Source organism: Narcine bancroftii, chromosome 5, assembly GCF_036971445.1.
Source record: "Narcine bancroftii isolate sNarBan1 chromosome 5, sNarBan1.hap1, whole genome shotgun sequence".
Classification (NCBI taxonomy): domain Eukaryota; kingdom Metazoa; phylum Chordata; class Chondrichthyes; order Torpediniformes; family Narcinidae; genus Narcine; species Narcine bancroftii.
In genome coordinates, this window is record NC_091473.1 from 139,813,447 (window position 1) to 139,839,418 (window position 25,972).

The 25,972-nt window shown below is 37.8% G+C and overlaps 1 long non-coding RNA gene across 1 annotated transcript in view; it reads right to left on the reverse strand.

The window, feature by feature from the left end:
* Positions 1 to 25,972, reverse strand: part of LOC138764012 (uncharacterized) — a 37,822-nt gene that overhangs the window by 2,408 nt on the left and 9,442 nt on the right. Inside the window, exons 2-3 of the long non-coding RNA XR_011357959.1 lie at positions 3,553 to 3,752; positions 2,328 to 2,468 (exon numbers count right to left, since the gene is read on the reverse strand). This is a non-coding gene — a long non-coding RNA (uncharacterized lncRNA). The remainder of the gene's footprint in view (positions 1 to 2,327; positions 2,469 to 3,552; positions 3,753 to 25,972) is intronic.

A 25,972-nucleotide genomic window follows, 5' to 3' on the forward strand; every position in this document is an offset into this window, starting at 1 on the left:
TTATATCATCATATATTTGGAAAAATAAATGTCCTCTTTAAATAAAATCTATCTCCAAAATCTCAAAATGAATGGAGGTTTGGCTCTCCCCAATTTTAAATTCTATTATTGGGCTGTTAATATTTGTTAAATTATAATTTGATTATACAATGATAATAAAATGGGTAGCCCAGCCTGAGTTGATTTGGAATTGAATTTGACTCAAAATTTTCAATTGTTTCTTTACCTGGTGCATTCTTTCCTTTCTTATTAATAAAAAGATTGATAATCTAGTGGTCAAACACATGATTAGGATTTGTTTTCAGTTTAGAAAACATTTTGGACTCCGTAGGTTTCTTCTTGTTAGACCTATTCTATCAAGCTACTTTTTTGATCCTTCTCTGATGGACTCTGCTTTTCAGGAATGGTTTAGATTAGGTATTAAACAATGTTATGATTTATTTTTTGATAATAATCTTACTACATTTGAGCAACTTTATACCAAATTTAAATTATTTGCAAATTAGGGACTTTCTCCATTCTCAACTAGCAAACCTTTCTCAGGTTCCTGTTATGAATTTGATAGAAATAACTTACAATCTACAACCATCTCAGAAAAGGTTAATATCAAGGCAAACTTAATTGGACAAAAATTAAAAAGACATGGAAGCAGGACATCCATATTTCAATTTTTGAAGATTCTTGGAATTCCATTTTTAAGTTGATTAATTTATGTTCTGTCACTGATTACTACAATTTAAAATTATGCATAGAGTTTATATGTCAAAAGTTAAATTATCTCGTATTTATCCTAATATCAACTCTCTGTTATTGGGAAGTTTTCTGTACTTTATCAATAATTATTAATGGAAACCTATTACCAGATCTGTTAATAGCCTTGTTTGGGACAGGTGAACAGAATGAAATTGTCTTCATCTCAACGTCATATACTAGCCGACTCATTTTGATAAGATGGAAAGATGCTGTCCCACCCACTCATAGCCATGATATAATCAATATGTTGATCAAGTGTTTAAATCAGTGGTTCTCAACCTTTTTCTTTCCACTCACAACCACTTTAAGTATTCCTTATGCCATCGGTGCTCTGTGATCAGTAAGGGATTGCTTAAGGTGGTGTGTGAGTGGGAAGGGAAGGTTGAGAATCACTGCCCTAGACCCAATTGTTACTGAAATATTTTGCTTGAGAAAAATTGCCACTGGCCCATTTCTTTTGGAGTTATGAAACTGTGCACACAACGAATCAATCAGGTACAATTAAAACAGTGGTTTTCAATCTTTTTCTTTCTACCGACATACCACCTTAAGCAATCCCTTACTAATTGCAGAGCACCTATGGCATGGGGATTACTTAAAGTAGTATATGAGTGGAAAGAAAAAGGTTGAGAACCACTGGTTTAAATTTAAAATTTTCTAATCTTTTGGGATCCTTTTTGAATTACTTTCATAACCTTTAATGGAATAATAATTATATGATTTGTTATTTTTGTGAATTTGCATTTCTTCTTATTTTTACTACTAGTGTACTTTTCTTTATATTACCATGCAACTTTGGAATGCTTTAGGGTTTGGATTATATATAATTGTTTTTTTTTTAATTTTCTTTTTTTTAACATATCCTTGAATATTCTCAGGACAAGAATAAACTCCAGAGGGTTGTTAACTCACCCTGCGACATCACAGGCACCAGTCTTCACTCCATCAAGGACATCTACCTGAGGAGGTGTCTTAAAAAGCAGCCTCTATCCTTATTTATAAATGGGACACTAAATTGTTGTCTGGGAATACAGGCAGCCCTAATATAAAACAATAATCTCCATTTGGAATAAAATTAAACAATATGTAGGAATCAGAGTGGGGCTGTCCCCAGAAACGCCCCTGACTTCAAATAGATTAATACCATTGACAGTGGATAACAAAATCCTGGACATCTCGCATTGTAATGGTATCAGGTGCTTAGAGGACTGTTATGAGTAGGGGCAGCTAATGTCATTTGAACAATTTAGAAATAAGTATGATTTATCAAATAAGACATTCCACTGCCACCTTCAGTTAAGATCTTTTCTACAGAACAAATTAGATCCAAATATGGCCCTACCAGCATGTAGTGACATAGAGACCTTGATTCAAAGAGGGAACACATGGAAGTTCATCTTGGAAGTATTTCTTGCTCCAAGCGGAAAGACCTAAACCAAGCTTTCACAAATCAAGGCAGAGATAGGAGTCGGACTTAGGAATAATGATTGATGAGCGGTGCTGGTCTGGCCTGTGTCTGACTGCAATTATTAATGAGCAGTGCTGTACAATACAATTTCCTACACCGGCTGTACCTGATGCCACAAAAATTGAACAGATGTAAATCAATATTATCAGACCAATGCTTCAGATGTGGCATTGTGACAGGAACCTTTGTATATGCAACCTGGACATGTACCAAGGTGAGAACCTTCTGGGTGGAACTAGGCCAAGCCCTGAAAAAAAAAATCACATGTAAAGAATTTCTATGTTGGGAAACATAATACTTATGATGACTCTGTCCAAATTTCAAATTCAATTCATAATTATCGCATTGGCAGTGGCTAGGAAGTGCATAGCGGTTACCAAGAAGTCTGATTCCTGCCTGAGCATAGCATGCTGGAATGCAGAAATCCAAAATTGTGTTCCCTTGGAGAAAATTACTTACAACTTAAGGAAAAAGAATAACACTTTCTTGAAAATTTGGCAACCATACTTAAAATTCCATAGGAGTGCAATTATAGTGTGGACCATTGTACCTCACCACCCTACCTTCCCAGTTTACCATCAATTGGCGGGGGCAATTTTTCCCAACCAGGAAAAGTTAAGAAAAAGAAAGCAACCTGAGCACTGGCCGCTGTGATATGACAAACCCCCATAAATCCCAATATATGTTTCATACTTTTGTTATGAATGTGGTGAACGTGGTGTCTAACTGTGGTAGATTAAGTGTTAAATGTGGAGGGTCCAAAGGGGAGGGGGGGAGTGGTGAGGGAAGGGAACACAAAACGCTGGAACTCTACAGAAAATTCTGTATAGAATTGATAATTGTAAATTGTAATCAATATTGATATTGTCAACATCAAAAAATATTGATAACTGAGTTTAAGTTTGGAAAATCATAAATAAAATATTCAAATCAGACCACCGAGAAATCTTGAACTCTTTCATCTTATTTCTACAATGAACTGCTATTTTTATTTAATAAATCACAATAATTCAAAACTATATGCTTTACATACATAAATTCATATATATAGTGACATTTTCCCTCCTCCCTCTCCTCCCCCAAAATTAAACCCAAATAAAAGAATAATAAAAAAGAGATGTCATCTGGTTATTATCCAAGTTTTATTGACGATGAATAATATTATATATATTATATTCACTGGCATATATTTATGCTATCCCTTTAAGAGTTGGAGGTTTGAGTCCATGAACTTTATATATGGTTCCCAGATTTTTTTTTAATTGTCCAAAATTATCTCTTAAATGATATGTAATTTTTCTAATGGAATACAGCTATCTATTTCTATATACCAGCACTGTACAAAGATGTTTCCATTTTCCAAGTTGAATGAATTGCTTGAAGGTTGAAAATTCGTGTCTTGGTAGATTCTGATACCAAAATATTGCTTTCTTTAAAATATTTTAATAGGCCAACTATGTAAAAGACTCTCTTTTGCTTCTCCTTCTGCTATTGTTAGAGATGCTGGGCAATGTTCATAGCGATTCTTTGTCTGCCTTAAACAAAAGTTGAACAATATTATGTATGATACATTTTTAATATATTATTATGTGACAATAAAAATAATCTTTGACGTTTGATTATACTCGATGTTTTGAGGCTAAGTATGAGCCAAAATCACCACAGAGGAAGTCAGACTAAAAAAAATGCATCATATAAATATGTGCGAGAGGCTGTACAGAGAAGAATAACAATATTTGTAACTTCGCTAATATAGCAGGTAGACCTTATGAAGAGGGTGTTACCACTTGTAAAAGAAATTTTCATTCATGATAATAAATCATGACTCAGCAACTGGTAAGTGTTGGAAGCTGGGCTTTGATTCAGGAGTGTTGAAAAGGTAAGTGCAGTGGCAATTGACTGGAATCTTGCCAACAGATAGAGCCTGCAGCATATAAAAAGGAAAGCTCAAGCAGAGCAGCCAATGTGTATGTGTGGCCTAGTGTAGGAGTGGAGATTTAGAGGCTTTGCCTCGAGAGGCTTTGGTGGACGAGGGTGAGGAAAGGTCAGGTGATTTTTGCACAGTCACAAAGAGTACACAGTGAAGATGGCAACTAGGTCAATGGAATGTTCCGATTGCAGGGAAATCTGAGGGAGCAAAATTGTCCCTGATGACTACACCTGCAAGAGGGGCATCCAACTGCAGCTCCTTGGAGACCATGTTAGGGAACTGGAGCTGGATAAACTCCAGGTCATTTGGGAGGCAGAGAGGTGATAGACTGAAGTTACAAGGAGGTAGTCACACCCAAAAGGCAAGAGGCAGGTAACTGGGTGGCTATGAGAAGAGGGGGGGGGGGGCGAGAGTTGCAGCGGGAAGCTCCCTGGCACAGAGTCTGGCTCTTTGGCGAAGGTAGGGGGAGAAGAGGAGAGTGATTGAGGATTCAGTAAGTGAATAGATAGGAGATCCTGTGAACTATTAGATGGTATGTTGCCTCCAAGATGCCAGTGTCATGGATGTCTCAGATCATGTCCACACCATTCTAAAGCAGGAAGGTTATCAGCCAGATGTCGTGTTCCACATTGGTATCAATGACATGTTGTAGATAGGAATAGGGATGAAATCCAGAAGAGGGAATATAGGGAGTAGGAAGGAAGCTAAAAAGCAGGACCTCAAGGGAGGTAATCTCAGGATTGCTAACGGTGCCACACACCAGTGAGGGTAGGAATAGAAAGATGTGGCAGATAAATGCATGGCTGAAGATTTGGTGCTGGGCGCAGAGGTTCAGATTTGTGGATCCTTGGGATCTCTTCTGGGGAAGGTATGACATGTACAAAAGTACAGGCTGCACCTGAACAGGTGAGGGACCAATATCCTGGTGGACAGGTTTGCTAGAATGGTTGGGGAAAGTTTAAACTAATTTTGCAGGGGGGTAGGAATCAGAATGTGAGGGTAGAGAATAGAGCAGAAGGTGGAAAGAATGATGTAATGAGTTGTGGGTTTATGAGGAAGGACAGGTAGGGGAGGAAGCATAAATGTACTCAGTTGGAGGGTTTGCAATGTGTTATTTCAATGCAAGAGGCATTAGGAATAAAGGAGATGAGCTGAGACAATGGATCAGTATATTGAATTATAATGTGGTGGCCATTACAGAGACTTGGCTGGCGCAAGTACAGGATTAGCTGATGCAAATACCATGGTTTAAATGTTTGTAAAGGGATAGGATGGGAGGTAAAAGGGAGGTGGGGATGGGGATGAGTAGCATTACTGGTCAGGGATAGTATCACAGCTGCAGAAAGGGAGGACATTGTGGAGGGAGTGTCTACTGAGTTGGTGTGGGTGGAAGTCAGAAATAGAAAAGAAGAAATCAGTGTATTGGGAGTACTTTTTTGCTCTCAAATAGGACTCTGGAGCACAAATAATTGAGCAGATTTTGGAATGGTGCAGAAATAACAGGATTGTTGTTATGGGAAACTTCAACTTCCCAAATATTGACTGGCACCTCCCTACTGCACAACGGATAGAATGGGCAGAATTTGTTAGGTGTGTCCAAGAAGGATTCCTGACACAGTAGGTGAACCAGTTGTTGAAAGAAGAGGTCATACAAGATCTAGTATTGGGTAATGAACCTGGTCAGGTGATAGATCTCTCAGAGGGGGAGCATTTCGGTGAGCCAGGAACTAGAGAGAGTAAATTAGAGAGAACAGATGCTTTTGGAAGAAAGCACAGAAGTAATACGGAGGATGTTTAGGGATCACTTGCGCAGTGTTCTGGATATATTTGTCCCTGTGAGACAAGGAAAAGATGGTAGGAAACAGGTGAGGAAGCAAGTTAAAAGGAAGAAGGAAGCATACGTTAAATTTAGGAAGCAAAAAAAACAGGAAGGGGTCATGAGAAGTATATGGTAGCCAGGAAGGAACTTGAGAAAGGAGTTGGAAAGAATTGACTCAGTGGAAGTTTTTGTTCATTAATGTTGAGTGACAACATTGTTTGATGGGTTTGATGTATCTTGGACTCAGAGTTTTGAATGGATGGAGGGGGAGGTGGGGGGGGGGAGGGGGGGAGAAAACGACACTGTATACATTTGAAAGGAGAAATGTGTATATCTTGAATAATGTGATCTATAGTGTGAAAAATAAAAAAATTTTAAAAAAAGAGAAAGGAGTAAGGAGAGTTCGAAGGGGGCAATGAAAAGGCTTTGACAATTAGGACGAAGAAAAATCTAAAGGCATTCTATGCATACATGAAGAACAGAAAGATTAAGAGAGTGAAGGAAGGGCTCCTTAATGATGAAGGAGACATACTGGAGTTGGAAGATGTTTGGGAGGACCAAAATGAATACTTTGTTTCAGCATTCACCACAGAAAAGGACCGTGGTCAAGGTGAGGTCAGTATAGAGCAATGTGCTGGACCATGTTGATAATAAGAAAAAGGAAGTGCTAGATCTTCTTAAAAGACAGTTGGATTGATAAGTCACTGGGACGAGATATTGGAAGGGAGGGAAGAGATTGCTGGCAATGATCCTGGCCAAGATAGGAGGTAGTAAAGGATTTGGGAATATTTAAAAAATGTAATAGGGAGTCTTACATCAGTGGTGGGCAAGCTATTGGAGAGAATTCTAAAGGACATGGTTATCGAGCATTTAGAGAAATGCAACATACCCAAGGATAGTCAGCATTTGAGGGAAAGGCAATGCTTCACAAGCCTAAAGTTTTTGAGGAGGTAACAAAAGAAAATGATGGAAGTAGGGCTGTAGATGTGGTGTACGTGGATTTAGTAAGTCATATGACAAGGTCCTCCATGGGAGATTCATTCAGAAAGTTAGAAGGCATGGGATCCATGGAACCTTGGCTGTGTGGATTCAGAATGGACTTGCCTTTAGAAAGTAGAGAGTAATAATGATAGAAAGTATTCTGCCTGGCAGTCAATGACAAGTGGAGTCCTGCAGGGATCTCTTCTGGGACCCCCGCTCTTTGCGATTTTTATGAATGATTTGGACGAAGAAGTGCATGGTTGGGTCAGCAAGTTTGCGGATGATTCGAAGGTTGGAGGTGTTGTGGATAGTGTTGAAGGTTGTCAAGGTGATTCCACCTTCAGGCAAACTATATGTTTAATAGTAGGATACTTCACAGTGTGGAAGAACAGAGGGACCTTGAGGTCCAAATCCATGTATCTCTCAAGGTTGCCGTACAGGTTGATAGGATGGATAAGAAGGTCTATAGTATGCTGAGTTTCATTAGTCAGGACATTGAGTTCAGGAGTCTTGAGGTGATGTTGCACCTCTGCAAATTTCTGATTATGACTGGAGAGGGTGCAGAGGAGATTTACCAGGATGTATCCTGGATTGGAAAATATATCTTATGAGTCAAGGATAGCAAAGCAAGAACTTTTCACTTTGGAGCGAAGAAGGATGAGACGTGACTTATTAGAGGTCTACAAGATTATGAGAGACATAGATAAGGTAGACAGCCAGCACCTTTTTCCCAGAGTAGGAGCAGCAATCACCGGAGGACATCTGTCCAAAGTGAAAGAGGAACATTTAGGAGAGACATCAGGGGTACACCTTTTGTTTTTACAGAGCATTGTGGGTGCCTGGAATGCATTGCCAGGGGTGGTGGTGAAGGGTGGAACAATAGAACCATACAGCACAGAAAAAGCCCCTTTGGCACTTCTAGTCCATGCTGAACTACTATTCTCTCTAGTTACACTGAGGAGCCCTGACCATAGCCTTCCATACCCCTCCAATCCATGTCCCTGACCAAATTCTTCTTAAAATTTTAAATTGTGGGGGAGGTCACGTGATGACAGGAGGAGAGGAGCAGCAAAACCACCAGCAAAGGCAGAACAAAATACAGGTGAGGGACCAATATCCTGGTGGACAGGTTTGCTAGAATGGTTGAATTGCAGCAGGAGCTGCGGTTACCTTGTTCTGCCACCATGTCAGAGAGAGCAGAGCTGAGATTTACTGATTCACAGTGCATGCAATTGAATGCAGTTATTCAACTTTTGTTGACATCTCTAATGAATGAAATGGTTCAAATGAATGCTGGTATAAGTTCAGAATTAAATATGGTTAAGGCACGTTGGGATGCATCTTATGAAGTTTTTAAAAAATTTCAGACTGCTTTTTTGGACTTTGGACTTTTCTAACACAGAAAAAGTGTTGAAAGTGGAAAAATCAGTCATAGAATTAGGAGATCGTGAGAAGGAGCTAGAACGAAAAATAGATTATTTGGAAAATCAAAGCAGAAGGAATAATGTGAAAATTGTTGGTTTGCCAGAAGGTATAGAAGGACAAGATCCTCTTCGTCTTTTTAAAGACTGGATTCCACAAATATTAGGGCAAGAATTTTTCCCTGGGGGATTGGCACTGGAAAGAGCCCATAGAGCTTTAAGAAGAATACCCTCCGCTGGTCAACCCCCGAGACCGGTAATAATTCGATGTCTGAGTTATTTGGATAGAGAAGCAATACTTCGACTTGCAGTACAAAATGCGAGACAATGACAAACACCATTATTGATTCAGAATAGCAGAATCTTTTTTTATCCTGATCTGAGTCAAGATGTCATTCAACATCACCATCGATTCAATCCAGTTAAAGAAGTTTTTGGTGTAAATGTTATAAGTCTACTTTTCGTTACCCTGCAGTGTTGAAGGTGTTTTATGGATACTATCATATTTGGTTTTTTGAAACTGATTGTGAAGCAATGATTTTTGATGACTCATTGCCAGATATAAGAGGACAAAGACGTAGTCCACCATTATCTCCTAAAGAAAAATTTGGTAGCTCTGGAAGTGGAAGAAATGGCAGAAATGGTAAAAATGGGAATGGAAGGAGTCTACCTTCTTCCGAAATGGGATCTTCGAGATTGGAGACTTTTGGATGAAAAGAAGAATTTTCTTATTTTATTTTTTCTCTTGTTATTATGGTACTTTGATGTTACTAATTGTTTGGCTGGGGAGGGAGAGATTTGCACTAAGTTCATCAGCCACTGGTGGGTGATCCCCACCCAATTTTTGTTTAGGGGGTTACTACCTTTTGGTAGTTTTTTTTTGAGGGCGATTTTTTTTTCTTTTTTCTTTTTAACTTTTTTCTTAGTGTTTAATTTGTGATTTTTTTTTATTGGAGGGCCTATATACATTGATTTCAGTTTTTATATGAAGATATTATTGGTATTTAGTAATAATAGTAGATATGTCAAAGTTGAGGTTTGCTACTTTTAATGTTCGAGGATTAAATAGTATGATTAAACGTAAGCGAGTCTTGCCGTATATTAAGAAAATGAAAATTGATATTGCCTTTTTACAAGAAACACATTTGAATGTGAAGGAAAGCGTGAAATTAAAAAGGGATTGGGTTGGGCATGTATATTCTTCTTCATTTAATTCTAGAGCTAAAGGTGTAGCAATTTTGATAAATAAAAATTTATCTTTTAAATTACAATCAATGGAGGAAAAGGCAGGATGTATTCTTAAATTGAATTGTAAGATTTTTAGTGAATTTTGGACTTTACCTGATATTTATGCTCCAAATGCAGATGATGAAGTATTTATTTCAGATGCATTTTTATGTTTGGGTCAAGCTAATGATAATATTTTAGTTGGTGGTGATTTTAATTATGTTTTGGAACCTTTATTAGATATATCTCCGAAGAAAGTTAAAAAATCCAAGATGGCAATCTAGGTCCAAGCGTTGATGAAAGATCTTAATTTAGTAGATATTTGGAGACGTCTTAATCCGACAGAGAAAGAGTTTTCCTTTTATTCATCTAGACATGAATCGTTTTCAAGGAATGACTTCTTTTAGTATCGGCACATTTACAAGGAAAAGTACAACAAGCGGAATATAAAAGTAGGGTGATTTCAGATCATTCTCTGTTCTATTTTACATATGAAACTTCTGAGAAAATTCAAATAGCTTATCATTGGAGATTTAATACAATGTTGTTAAAAATATGGAATTTATTGATTTTTTTGAAAAAAAAATAATTTTTTTTACAGAAAATTCTAAATCTGTTCAAAATAAGTTCATATTATGGGATGCTATGAAAGCTTATTTGAGAGGACAAATAATTAGTTACACTTCTAAAATAAAAAAGAATCGATTAAATCAGAGTCTTGAATTAGAGAAACAGTTCGATGAGTTAGAAAAGGAATTTCGGAAAGATGCTACAGTAGATCAGAAAATAGAATTATATAGGCTGAAATTGAAATATAATACTTTGGAATCTTATCAATTTGAATGTGTGATTACTAGGACTAAACAACAGTATTACAAATGGGGAGAGAAGCACATAAGGTATTGGTGTGGCAATTAAAGAAAGAACCGATATCGAGGACTATTAATGCTATTAGACGGAATTCTCTTATTACTTATAAACCTTGTGAGATTAAAGATGAATTTTATTCATTTTATAAAAAGTTATATACATCTGAAGGAAAATAGGAAACTGGATCGATTGATTTTTTTAAAAATCTCAGTTGAATTTACCAATATTAGAGGATGCAGATATACAGGAATTAGAAGAACCATTTACTGATTCAAAAATTAAAATTCCTATGCTGGAAATGCTGAATGGTAAATCGCCTGGTGATGATAGATTTTCGGTTGAATTATATAAAATTTTTAATGATGATTTATCTATAGTATTTGGGGATGTATTCCGTCAAGTTGGAGAACATTATGATTTACCTGAGGCTTGTTCTAGTGCTTTAATTACAGTAATTCCTAAAAAAGATAGAGATCCTTTGAAGGTATCTTCATATAGACCAATCTCATTGTTAAATGTAGATTATAAAATAATAGCTAAAATATTAGTGAATAGATTGGCTAAATTTTTACCTAAGTTGATTCATATTGATCAAACAGGTTTTATAAAGAATAGATATGCTTCAAATAATATTTTGCCCGTGATTATTTTGATTAATAGATTTCGACAATCTTTAGATCATCCGATGGTGATATCCTTAGATGCAGAAAAAGCATTTGATAGAATTGAATGGAATTTTTTGTTTAAAGTTTTGGAGAAATTTAAGTTTGGTCCTTCTTTTATTGGTTGGATTAGGGCTCTATATAGTAAACTGGTAGCTGCAGTATTGACGAATGGTTTGATTTCGGAATCTTTTAAGTTAACTCGATCAACTCGTCAAGGTTGTCCTTTATCACCAGCTTTGTTTGCATTAGTGATTGAACCTTTAGCACCATTGATAAGACAAAATACACAGATACAAAGGTATGAAAGTTTTAGATGAGGAGTATAAAAAAATTAATTTATTTGCTGATGACGTATTGGTGTATTTAATAAACCCAGCTCAGTCACTAATGCATTTGAAGGAATGTTTAATACAATATGGATTTCTTTCTGGATATAAAGTTAATTGGGAAAAAAGTGAAATATTACCGGTAAGTGAAGGAGATTATTCAGTTTATAAGAATATTATTAATTTGAAGTGGACTGATCGAATTAAATATCTGGGTATAATTTTGAATGTTAATTATCAATCTTTATATAAATTAAATTATGCTCCGTTAATGAAAAAAATTAAAACTGTTTTGATTAAATGGAAAGATTTACCTATTAATTCAATGGGAAGGATAAATACAATTAAGATGAACATCTTTCTGCGTATACAATATTTGTTTCAATATATTCCATATTTACTTGATAATTTTTTTTTGAGATTTAAATAAAATGGTTAGGGAGTTTTTATGGAGGGGTAAATTTTTGTGAGTAGATTTGAATAAATTAACTTGGAAATATGAGTTAGGGGGTTTACGTTTACCACATTTTCAAAATTATTATGAGGCATCCCAACTTAAATTTATTAGTTCATTGATGGATTTGGTACGGCCTCCTAGTTGGGCTAAAATTGAGATGGCAAGTATTTCTGAATTTGGAAAACATCAATTTTTGTTTAGGTGGAATATGAATTTGTTACAACAATATAATGTGACTATACTAAAACATTTAATGAAGTTATGGATAAAGAAAAATAATGATAGGTTCTAGGGGTGAATTATTGGCTTTGACTCCATTGTATAATAATCAACTTATTTCTTTTTCAACACATAATCAAAGTTTATTGCATTGGAGATTTAAAGGTGTGAAAAATTCGGGAGATTGTTTTAAAGAGGGTAAGTTTTTATCTTTTAATTAGATGAGGGAAGATTTTGGTATTGATAAGAATTCTTTATTTCTTTATTATCAAATTCAATCTTTGGTAAAATGTATGTTTGGTAGAGAGATGATTTTACCTAAAATAACAGAATTTAAGACTTTTCTTATGAAGGTACCAGAGAAGGGTTATATTTCATTTATGTATCAAATATTACAGGATGGTATGAATAAAAAAGGTTGGGATAGATCTAAAATTAAATGGGAAGCAGATATTGGTTTTATTTTTTTGAGAGGATTGGTTAGATATCTGTTATGATAGTGTAACTAGATTGATAAATGCACATTATGCAATGATTAATTACAATTTTTTACATCAATTATATTTGACACTTGAAAATATTTTTAAAAATATGGTTTTAATGAATCAGATTTGTGTTTTAGATGTGGTGATATGGTTGGAACTTTTTTTCATGCTGTTTGGTCATGTATACATATACAATCTTTTTGGAAGAAAATTCAATCATTTTTAGAATATCTGTATAAGATTAAAATAGTTTTAGATCCAACAGTATTTTTATTGGGTAGTTTGCAACCTCTGAAAGGCTTGGCATTAAATAAGTTTCAACTTGCTTTTGTATATTTAGCTTTATCCGTAGTGAAAAAAATGTATTGCTAGTACATGGAAAGATACAAATATGTTTGATATTAATAGATGGCATAATGAGATGACATATTGTTTAATAATGGAAAAAATTATGTATGTTTCGCATGATAATTATATTTTTTTAATTAATAAATGGCTGTTATATTCAGAATATTTACATTTCAATTTATATTGATTAGATTTTAATATGTATATTTAACTTTTTTTTAATATCCTTTCTTTTTTCTTTTTTTATGGCTTTCCTTCAGAGAGTTGGCTGAAGGGGGGCTTTCTTTTTCTTTTTTTTATATATATATATAAAGAAGAAAAAGAAAGCCCCCCTTCAGCCAACTCTCTGAAGGAAAGCCATAAATAAATATATATATATATATATATAAAATGTTCATTCATGTTTAATTGTATATGTCACATATTATTTGTTTTTTGAACGAATAAATAAAGTTTTTTTAAAAAAAGATGAATCTCATAGATCTCTGGAGAAGGCTGAATCTGAGGGAAAGGGATTATTCCTTTTACTCAAGATGACATGATTCCTACACTAGAACTGATTTTTTTTCTGGCATCAGCCCAATTGAAGGATAGGATAGTGGAAACTGAGAATACAGCTCAGCCATGGTTCGACCATTCACCCTTGACCTTATCCATTATAATGCCAGATAAGCAGGCCTTGGTATCTAGATGACACCTGAATACATCCCTGTTGGGAAAACCAGAATTTTGTAGCTTTGTTAGAATTGTTCTGTGAGACAAACTGTCCCTCTACTGAGGATAACTTCCTAATATGGGACACATTGAAGGCTTATTTAAGGAGCCAGTTAATTGGATACACCAAGAACATTAAAAAAGAATATGTGAAAAAGATCAAAGATTTGGAATTGGAAATAGCCTAATAGGAAAAGGAATATCAAAGGTCATGCACAGAAGAGAAATATAGAAACTTGGTGAATAAGAAGCTCAAGTACAATGCGCTGCAAACATATATGACCAAAAAGTTGATTTTAAGATCTAGGCAGCCGTACTTTGAGCTAGGGGAGAGGGCTCATAAAGTCTTGTCTTGGCAGATGAGGGTGGAGGAGGCCTCAAGAACAATTAATGTGATCCAGACAGGGGAAGGCAAGATCTCATATAAACCAAAGGAAATAAATGACACATTTAAAGGATTCTATAAAGAATTGTATAAATTAGTGACGGGGGGGCACCCTACTATAATAGATGATTTCTTGCATCCATTGGACTTGCCAAATTTGGGGCAGGAGGAGCGAGAGGGGCTGAATACCACTATTATTAAGAATGAAATGGAACATTCTCTGAGCTCTCTGCAGGCGGGCAGGACCACAGGGGAGGATGGTTTCCCTGCCATATTTTACAAGTTCAAGGACCTCTTATTGCCCTTTCTTATGAAGGTGGTGGATCAGATGACAGAGACACATGCCCTCCCAGAGTCTTTCTCAACAGCAATTATAATGGTAATACCTAAAAAACAAAGCCAGGGATCACTTGAAACCTGCTTCATATAAGCCCATCTCATTATTGAACACAGAATAGAAAATTATTGCCAAAGCTCTGGACAATAGGTTGGCAGAATATTTGCTGAGATTAAAAAACCCAGATCAAGTATGTTTTGTAGAAAAAGAGGCAATTGGCAAACTGTATAGCTAGATTTTTAGGTCTGGTACACCTGGAACAATCGGGGGTAGACCAGAGAAGGCCGTAGCTTTAGATATGGAGAAGGCCTTCAACAGATTGGAGTGGGACTTTCTGTTCAAGGTACTGAATAAATTTGGATTGAGACAAACATTTATTAATTGGGTCAAGGCACTTTATCAGATGCCGCAAGTGAAATATGTAAAAAATGGGCAGATGTCTCCAGTATTTTCACTGAGCAGGTCAAGTAGGCAAGTTTGTCCATTGTCCCCAGTGTTGTTCATATTAGCCATTAAGCTACTAGCAGAAGCCATTCAGTGGGATCCAGACATAAAGGGGTTTAAGATGGGTCAGGTAGAACACAAAATCAACCTTTTTGCTGACAATGTGTTGATATATTTGACGGACCCCGGGTAGTCATTGACCAGGCTGAGGACCACATTGGAGGATTATGGGAAAGTCTCGGGGTATAGGGTAAATTTGGATGAATGAGATAATGCCTTTGACGAATAGGGATTATGGGCAATATCAACAAGGAAGCAAGTTCAATGGTCGCAATGGTCACACAACTTATATAAACTTAACTATATCCCTTTGCTCCAGAAGATTGAGGAGGACCTGATCTGGTGGAGGACTCTGCCCATAACGTTGATGGGCAGGCTCAACTATGTCAAAATGAAGATAATGCCAAGGCTCCAATATCTTTTCCACTCATTGCCTATTTTATTGCCTCAAGGTTTTTTTTCAAAGCACTTAACAAATGTGTCAGAAAGATTCTATGGAATGGAGAAGTGGCTAGAAATTCCTTGGAAAAGTTAACATGGAACTACAACTTGGGGGAGTGTAATGGAAGATTCTAACTGTGTTTTTTACTTTTACAGCCTTTGCTTCTGCAAGGCTGAGAACCTGCTTGTTTTTTAGAATCAGCAGACATAAGCTAAATTTCACCGAGGGGCCAGAGATGCTGTTATCTGACGAAAGGACATCTGTGTACCAAGAACATTTAATCTTCCTGCTTGCTTTGGTCACAGACTGTCAGAAGCCTAGCCTTGATGCAAAATAAACCATTGTATTCAAAGTGATAAGCTGAAAATTACATTATTCAATAGAAGCCTAGCATGGTAGCTTGCTCGCTTATCTTTCTTGCTGTGCTGGGAATAGGTGCTTGGGTAAGCAGTTTTTGGGTAATATAAGCCATGGTCCCACTGCTGAAGTTTAAGACTCTTCGAGAGGTGGCCACATCTCTCAGCAAGAAGAACTTCTAGAGTCCACCCAACGTCCCGGTCGGGGGAGGTGGAGAAACTGCTACCGGCGCCCTGACAACCTACTACAAGTGTGCAGTCGTTGCCTCGCTTCGGCAGTTGGGACCAGTCCAAGCGTTGATAAGTATAGTTGGGAAGGGCTTGCATATTGTAGTTTGAAATCAGCTTTTGAATTTGTAATAAACATTTGTATAAACTGAACTGCTCTCGGTGTGTGTGTGTCTATTTTCTTTCGGTAGCTCAAACAATGTGACCAATCTCAAACGAACAAAGTGAGAGGTACAAGTTTACCCAAGACAGGGAGGGGGGTTAAAATTACCTGATTTTAAATTGGGCGTCCCAGCTAAGGTTTGTCACCTCACTTTTTGAGGAAGGGTCCCCCTCATAGGCACAAATTGAAAATTGAACTACACTTGGTAAGCAAAGGGATAGCTGAAGAATTTATATATAAATGGGACACCAAACTATTTTCAAAGAAAACGGATAGTCCCATCCTAAAGCATGTACTTCGGATATGGAAAAGAGCAAAACAATGTATTGATTGGAAGCTGAGGATATCCCCCAAAATGCTCTCGACTCAGATTAGGTTGATACCTTTGACTCTGGATAATAAAATCTTGGACACCTAGTGCCAGAAAGGGATCGGGTGTATTGAGGATTGTTATAAAAGGGGCAGTTAATGTCATTTGAGCAGTTGAGAAACAAATATAATCTAACAAAACATTCTTCTGCTATCTTCAAATAAGTTCCTTCTTAAGAGAAAAATTGGGACCAGCTATGGCACTACCTAAATGTAGCGACATGGAGATTCTAATTCAAATGGGGAATGTGTGTAAATATTCCAAAGTGAGGGCCCAAAGCCAGGTTTACATAGGTCAATGGAGAGATGGGAGTTGGACTTGGGTAAAACAATCAACAAAGAGTGGTGGCAAGATCTGTGTTTGAACAGTGTGATGGGGGTCGTCAATGCCAGATACAGGTTGGTGCAGTAAAATTTCTTGCATTAGTTGTACCTTACACCACAAAAATTACACAAATCAAAACTGGAAATTTCAGAGATGTGCTTTACATGTGGTGTGGAGGTGGGAACTTTTGTCCACTCCACCTGGCTATGTACAAAGGTGAGACTCTTCTGGGAAGACCTGGGGGACATTCTGAAAAAAATTACAAAAGTGGCTTTTCCACAGATCTGGGGTTGTACCTCCTGGGAGATATTGGAGGTGTAGAGATTAGACTGACCAAATGCCAAATTTTGTTTGTGAAGGTCACCTTAGCAGTAGCTAGGAAGTGTATAGCACTTTAATGGAAGCCCGACTCCCAACTAAATACCACACAATGGAATGTGGAAATACAGTGTTGCATTCCCTTGGAGAAAATCACAAATAACGCAAGGAAGAAACATGACTCATTCGTTGGAGTATGGCAATCTTATTTAAGATATATCGGTACCCAGATGGACTAGTCCCCCCTTCCGAGAAATAAAGATACTGCAATAATTAGGAAAAGGAGTGTAACTAAAGAAACAGGATATGACACAGGTGACGTTCCCTCTTTTCTTCCCTGTTTAGGGTTTGTAGGGGTTGAAGGCCCCATTGATGTGTGTATTACTGTATTAACATAAGTTACTTGAAGGTATGTTAAATTATATGTGGGAAGGAGGATGGGAATGGGAGGGGATAAATACAGATTCTGTATATATGCAGGAATGTTGGGAAAATTGAACGATTTGTTAAGCTTTGTGAGTCTGTGAAAATCATAAATAAAATATTCAAAAAAAATTAAAATTGAGCCCACGCATTCATTGCAGCTGGCAATTTGTTCCACACTCCCACCACTCTCTTTGTGAAGAAGTTCCCCCTAATGTTCCATCTAAACCCTTCCCCATTTAAGAGACTCTCAGACAGACACATGGATGAAAGAAAAATGGAGGGTTATGATGCAGGGAGGGTTTATTGTTGTGATATTTTTGGTAGGTTTATTATATAGGGTGTCACAACATAATGGGCTGAAGGGCCTGTAGTTCTAAAGTTAGCAGGGGAGATATCAAACCATGAGGTTCTGCAATAACTTCATAATTTCATTCATTAATGGACATCCTTCTGAGTCTGCAATGTCTATTTCCATGGAGGCAGGCCACTTGGTCAGTTCCATCAATTATGTGTGCTTTGTGCACTGTTAACTTCCATTATGTAAATGGCAGGGCCCTAAAAATCAGAAATGCCAAAAGCAGTATGCAAAATTAGCGAGCACTACATACAACTTATTTGCATCTTTTAATGTGTAGTGTTTGTGTGGAAAACAATTTAAATGTTGTGCATTGAAAGATTTGATCATGGCTGATCAAGGGAAAAAATGTGCTCTGAAGGATTTAAAAGGCTGTACTGTGGTAGTAAAAAGAAAGGACAATGTCTCCTATTCACAAGGGAGCTGGAGACTTTCCAGGCATGTGCTCAGAATGTAGGATAGGTCAATACCAGGAGTGCTCTGCCAAGAATCTGAATGCAGTGCAGGAAGAAGTTTACTATTGACCAGACCAGAAATGTCAATGTCAAAACTATACATTAAAATTCAACATTGCAAGAAATACACTGCCTGCCAAACTGTTCAATTATAAAAACCCACCATTCACCTGGCTTCAATCATTCTGATTCAGGACTTATAATATACATATGCTTTTTCTCATGTACTTACATGCCTTGCACCAAATAAAAGTAACTCTCAGTCCAAGTAAAACTCTCAGATTTTCATAAAAAGAACATCTAACTCACTAATGTTCTTGTCTCATTTAACTGATAACTCCAGGTTCACCACTGTGATTGACACTTCGCTGCCTCTCAAGTTCAAGAGCAATTAGGGATGGGTAATAAATGCTTGTATTACCTGCAAAATCAGTATCCCATCAATGAATTAAATTAAAAAGAGAAACCATGGAGCTTTCAAACACTAACATTTATCAACCATGGAAGCCGCACCGTTCAAATTATATTACACAACACCCAATTAAACACAGGTGGAACACAAAACGAGACTACATAACCAACAATTTAATCTGCTGCGTACAGTGTGAAACCTTTTACAAATTAGACATTTAGTGATCTACAGTATATAAAGGAAGTGAGCATAAAAAAGCTCAAATTTGCATTCATCCATTATTTTTCAGACCTCAAATACGCAAAATAATTTTCCTTTAAACAATTTCTTCGTTGATCTGAGTAATATCTCTTACTGCAAGAATATGCTGACTATAGAAAAGCGTGTGCCAAGAAGCCTTCATGTGCACATTTTCATAATGTGGGAAGAAATACTTTTCTACTAATTAGGAATGTCTCCACTTTCACAACCATGAATACCAAGGCACATCAGTCATGATGAATCCAGATGTTTAGAAATTCAACAAATATATATTCCTCAATTAATTACAATGAACATGGAAATTAGCAGGGTTTTCAGCAAACATTTTTCCCTATGCTCAGACAAGTATCTCAAACATCAACAGCTCTTGAAAAATATCAGGTGATAAATTTGATGGGGCAAAAGAGCAGGTGGAAACAAAAGGCCTGCCAGGGTAGTCCTATTTGTTGTTCTTGGATAAGAGATAGACTGTAAAGTGGAAGAAGGCTTTCTTATCCAAGATCAGACACTGTTTATGATCTTGAATAAGAAAGCCTTCCTCCACTTACCCCTTTGTTTTTCTTGCCTTTGTCTAGTACCTCCCAATCTTCTGCTTCTGTCCATCATGCTTTGCCTCTCCTGGGTTCACCATAGGTCCCTGCTCCTCCCTCTCTGTCCTCTTTGCACCGGCTTCTCTTGTCTGAATTACCTATCTTAATGAAGGGCTCTACCCCAAAAGGTCAACCATTTTTTTCTTCCACTAAAGCTGCTTGACCTGGTAACTTCCACCATCTGATCGTGTTTAGCCTATTATTTGCATTGTTTTTATTGTTTGGCATGGCATAGGTGGCAAAAAAAATCACTTGGCACCCAAGTTATTTTTCAATTTTATTTTTATAAGTTTCTCCCAGCTCAGATTACAAAGGCAATCTTTCAATTTTCAATCTGAGACTTGTGATTTTCCCTATACTTTGATTAGCACAGGTGTAAAGTCAAAAATCTTTGCAAAAATGTGGTCCAGTATTTTAATCAAATGTGTTATAATTACAATTCAAACCCAATCAGGGATAGTCAATATGGTTTTGTGAGGCACCAGTCAGGCCTCATGAGGCTAATTGAGTTTTTGTGGTGACAAAATAAATTAGTAAGCCATTTAACAAGGTTCCTCAAGCAAGGATCATTCAGAAAGTCATAAGGCATGGGATCCTTAGAACCTTGGCTGCTTGGATTCAGAATTGGTTCACTTGCAGAAGGCAGAGCGTGGTAGTAGATGGAACATATTCTGCTTGGAGGTCAGTGACTCATGGCATTCTGAAGAGATTTGTTCTGGGACTCCTCTTTGAGATTTTTATAAATGACTTGGATAAATAAGTGGGGGGGGGGGGTCCAGTAGGTTTGCAGATGAGATGAAGGTTGGAGGTGTTGTGCAAGTGTATCGTAGGTTACAACAGGATATAGATAGGATGCAGTTGGCCAGATAATTAATTGAATAGATGGGTGTGAAGTGATGCACTTTGGAAGGTCAAACTTGAAGGTGGATTATGTGGTTAATGGCAGGATTTTTAACATTGGGGAGGAACAGAGGGATTTTGGGGTCAGACCGCACGGAATATGGCATTTCAGTACTGGTTGCCTCATTGCAGGAAGGATGAAGAAGCTTTAGAAAGGGTGCAGCAGAGATTTACCAGGTCATTTCCTGGATTGGAATACATGTCTTATGAAGCAAGCTTGACTGAGCTAGGGATTTTGTCTTTGGAGCAACGAAAGATAGGTGACTTAATAGAGAGATATATAAGATTATAAGATGCATAGATAGGGTGAACAGCCAGTACCTATTTTCCAGGGGGACAAAAGCAAATATTAGAGAACATCTATCTAAGGTGCGTGAAGGAGATTAGGGATATCAGAGGTAAGTTTCTTTTTAACATAGTGGGTGCCTGGAATGCTTTGCCAGGAGTGGTGATGGGGACTAGTAAATTTGGGGACATTTAAAAGGCTCTTAGATAGGCACATGGATGTAATAAAAATAGAGGGTAATGAGAGTGAGGGAGGGAAGATTAGATTGTTGTGGAGTAGGTTTATATAGGTCAGTACAACATCATAGCTCAAAGGGCCTTTACTGTGCTGTAATGTTCAATGTATCTATAATTTTCCCATCTGATTGAGATTATTTTGGAAAGATTGAGGATTTTTATCCAAAATGTTAGTTGGCACAGTACCAGTCTCTAAACCTTACATCCAACTGTTTCATAATGAACTTCATTACCTCGTCTGAGCTTCTCTTCAGGGAACTAACCCAATAGAGCTATTGGAATATCTGGCTAACCAATCAAAAATTAGAGGCACGTGTACTTAAATATTAATGCCAGGATTTCAACATATGAGAACAAATATTTCATTTCGCTTGATCAAGCAACAAATCAGATCAAGTTCTGTAAGCCTTGACCAAAGCTGGAGATGGCAAAGAATAAAAAATGTTCAAGCATTGGCTAAAGGGATACTGAAATTAATGGTTGAAACTTATTCTGTTGGAAGTAAATAGCGCAGCAACCATTTCTCTTTCATGCTAGTCACCCTGTCATTGTTTCTCACTTGCCCATCTCAGCCTTATCCAAATAAAATTCTCCTTGATTTCATCCAATTCTGATCTTTAATTATATAGGAATTCTCTTTGCAAGCCTTTCTGTCTCTTTCTTTTCCTTCTTGGGTAGACATTCAGGGTCAAAGATTACTTTCTTCCACTCTATTTTTGGCCGTTTTGAGGTGGATGATGAGACTAACATGAGAATCTTGGACTGTTCCAGAGATGGAACAGGAGACATTTGACAGGGTTGGTGGTTTGAGGGGGAGGGGTTAGTTTGTGAGGTGGTGCACTCCTACTGCTAACGAGGGCTTCTTTTTTAAAAAAATTAAATTTAGACATACAGCTTGGTAACAGGCCATTTTGGCCCATGAGCCCATGCAGCCCAATTACACCCAATTAACCAACAACCCCCTGTATGTTTCAAACGGTGGGAGGAAACCAGAACCCAGAGGAGCTCCATACATACACTGGGAGAATGTACACACTTCTTATGGACACCGTGGGATTCGAACCATCCCAGTCCTGATTGCTGGCACTGTAATAGCAATGAGCAAATCACATTATAAATGTGAATTGTTGAGAAACACGTTGGCTCCCTGCCTGTGAGGAAAATTGTGAATTGATCGACGAGGTAAGATCGTACATTTTGGCTCATACATGCCCTGTATCCCTGTTATAGTTTGTCAAATATGACATACACCGCATAAATTTTATATTTTTTCTTATAAATATTCTTTTAAAATTCAGTCATATATGCGAATGGCCATAAGTTGCTTAGGTCAAAAGTCATGGAGTACTTTTGGTTTAGTTTAGTTTATTTATATAGCACATTTTTTATTTAATATATTATTTATATTTTCACACAAGCTTATACATCCATATACAGTGTCATGCCAATAATGGCAGTTCAATTCAAGACACAAGAGAAACTTGTACGTGAACTACTCTTTGCAGACGATGCCGCTTTAGTTGCCCATTCAGAGCCAGCTCTTCAGCGCTTGACGTCCTGTTTTGCGGAAACTGCCAAAATGTTTGGCCTGGAAGTCAGCCTGAAGAAAACTGAGGTCCTCCATCAGCCAGCTCCCCACCATGACTACCAGCCCCCCCACATCTCCATCGGGCACACAAAACTCAAAACGGTCAACCAGTTTACCTATCTCGGCTGCACCATTTCATCAGATGCAAAGATCGACAACGAGATAGACAACAGACTCGCCAAGGCAAATAGCACCTTTGGAAGACTACACAAAAGAGTCTGGAAAAACAACCAACTGAAAAACCTCACAAAGATAAGCGTATACAGAGCCTTCGTCATACCCACACTCCTGTTCGGCTCCGAATCATGGGTCCTCTACCGGCATCACCTACGGCTCCTAGAACGCTTCCACCAGCGTTGTCTCCGCTCCATCCTCAACATTCATTGGAGCGCCTTCATCCCTAACGTCTAAGTACTCGAGATGGCAGAGGTCGACAGCATTGAGTCCACGCTGTTGAAGATCCAGCTGTGCTGGGTGGGTCACGTCTCTAGAATGGAGGACCATCGCCTTCCCAAGATCGTGTTATATGGCGAGCTCTCCACTGGCCACCGTGACAGAGGTGCACCAAAGAAGAGGTACAAGGACTGCCTAAAGAAATCTCTTGGTGCCTGCCACATTGACCACCGTCAGTGGGCTGATATCGCCTCAAACCGTGCATCTTGGCGCCTCACAGTTCTGCGGGCAGCAACCTCCTTTGAAGAAGACCGCAGAGCCCACCTCACTGACAAAAGACAAAGGAGGAAAAACCCAACACCCAACCAAGCAATTTTCCCATGCAACCGTTGCAACCGTGTCTGCCTGTCCCGCATCGGACTTGTCAGCCACAAACGAGCCTGCAGCTGACGTGGACATTTACCCCCTCCATAAATCTTCGTCCACGAAGCCAAGCCAAAGAAAGAAAAGAATATATATATATATATATATATATACACACACACAAGCCCGTGTGTCTACCAACCACCCCCCCCACACATAAAACAAGACTACTCACTCAAACTTCAACCAACAACAACAAACCTTTAATACCAGGAAAATAAATAATCAGGGGTAGGGATTATCACAGCTCAGTGGGTGGCCCTCTGGGCTGATATTCATTCCTGGCTTTCCTTGATCTGGATCAGTGAAAGGGAGAGAAAGCCGCAGCAAGGAACAGGGAAACCAATCACCGCCATGTGCCTATGTAGTGCATATATGGCTGCCATATCTTATGAAAGGTACCGTATTTGTTTCTCATGTGTTATGAGCCCAAAGGACCCCAAAACCCAGCAGCAATAGATATTCACCATGACAAATGGTTACTTAAACAAAAGCTGTTTCCAATAATCTTTAAACATGAAAACAGAATCAAACTTCAATCTATCTCCACTAACTTAACTAAACCCAACTTAACCCCCTTCTAATTCTAACCACACATGTCTGATGTGTGTGTAAATTTAAGAAAAGTTCTTTGGTTCACAGTTCAATCTAACCTCTCATTCCCCCAAGTTCACTGGCTGCAGGCAATTCTTATACTGAGCACAGAATTTAACATGTATAAAGTTCACCAGGCTTTGGTGCTAAAAAGGTAAATGTTTATCATTCAGGAAAGTTCTTGTAGGGTTTGCAGAGAGAGATTTGTTATTACAGGATTTCCACAACTGAGGAACCACCATTAGTCACCTCAATGTCTTGCTGATGAAACTTGCCCCATCAGGGTTCTCCAGATGATAACCTCTTTCTTTCAGGCTAGCACAAAGTTCCTTTCTGTTCCACTTATTCCAAGAGAAACATCAGACACATAGCACTTCCAGCCATCCGCCGCTCTGGAACTTTCTGTTTCAATTCCAACAAGCTTCCTGCTTGCTTCATCTGTCACTGTTCAGTCTCTCTCTCTCTCTCTCTCTCTTCATCTTCCAACTGCTAGAAAGCCCATGTGACCTTCTCCAGCAAACAAAAGGAATTAGTTTTTTGCTCCCATCTGTTGTCTTAGGTCAGGGGTTGGCAACCTTCAGCATTAAAAGAGCCATTTGGGCCTGTTTCCCACCAAATAAAACCCATCTGGAGCCACAAAACCATTTTGATCCCTAAAATGAAGAAAGCACCGCATATATAGTTTCATTACACTTATGCTATTTATATAAGGACTATAATTTGTTACATTTATGAAATAAAGGAACAACAAACAGAAAACAACTGACATTTTATTTCTGTTTCTAACAAATAAAAACAACAAATTCTTTTGAACTCTTAAAAAAAAGACACTGGCACACATAAGTTTCAAATAAAATATACAATGCAGGCCTGTTTGGGTCCATCCCTTATTTGTGGAATTTAAAAAAAAAAGAAATATTCACTTTAATTAAAAATAGCAACAAAAAAATGTCAATTTGTATTTTGTTCTGAAGATTGCCATCATCCGTTGATTTCCTCAGTCGCATAGCAACAACAGTCAACCGCCAACCTAAATATAAAACACAATTACATCAGTTCAGGGTCCAATATAAAAAAAAATATTTACAAAATAATAACTCATTAAATGATTTCTTTCACCTGGTTAACGTGACTTCTGGTCCTGAACCTCACTGCACAGCTGATCAATATCAGGGCTGTAAGACGTCATTTTGAACTTCATGCAGGATTGCATGCTGTTATCCGTAGGCCCGAGCGATGTTTGCTTTTTATGTAGTTCATGCTGGAGAAAACCTGCTCGCATAAGTATGTGGATCTAAATATCGACAGGACTCTGACTGCATATTTGTTCATGTTCATATAAGTGTCGGGAATTGAATTCCATGTTTTGAACACAAGTTTGTCCAGTTTAAGGAGGTTTTCAATTTCACTCCATTTTGCGTCTGAGCAAGAATGGCCTTCTGATGAGCAACATCTTCAAGATCAGCTGTCAAGTTTCTGAACTTAGACACCCATAAATCTTTGTCAGCTATATCGGCCAGTTCGATCTCAAGATCAAGTTGACTTACATCAGTAAATGCAGTCATATTCAACAGGGATATCGATGTTTAGGGGAGTGACAAGGAAGGACAAAGTAATTTTCCTCTCTGAACTCACAGAATTTTCCCCCAAACACAGTTTGCATTGCAATGATCGCATGCTGTAAATGCTCATAATTGATCTGATTGTGTGTTTCTTTGAACTCTCTCAAAGAGGGGAAGTGAGACAGCGTACCTCTCTGTACATCTCTAGCAAACACTGTCATCTTGCACTCAAACACCAAAACCTCCTCCAGCATCTGCAGAGCTGAGTATCCTTTCCCCTGAAGAGTTTTGTTCAGCATGTTAAGGGACACTGTTGTATCCATCATAAAGTGCAGCTTTTCCAGCCAATCTGGCTTTTTTAGCTACGGAAAGATGAGCCCT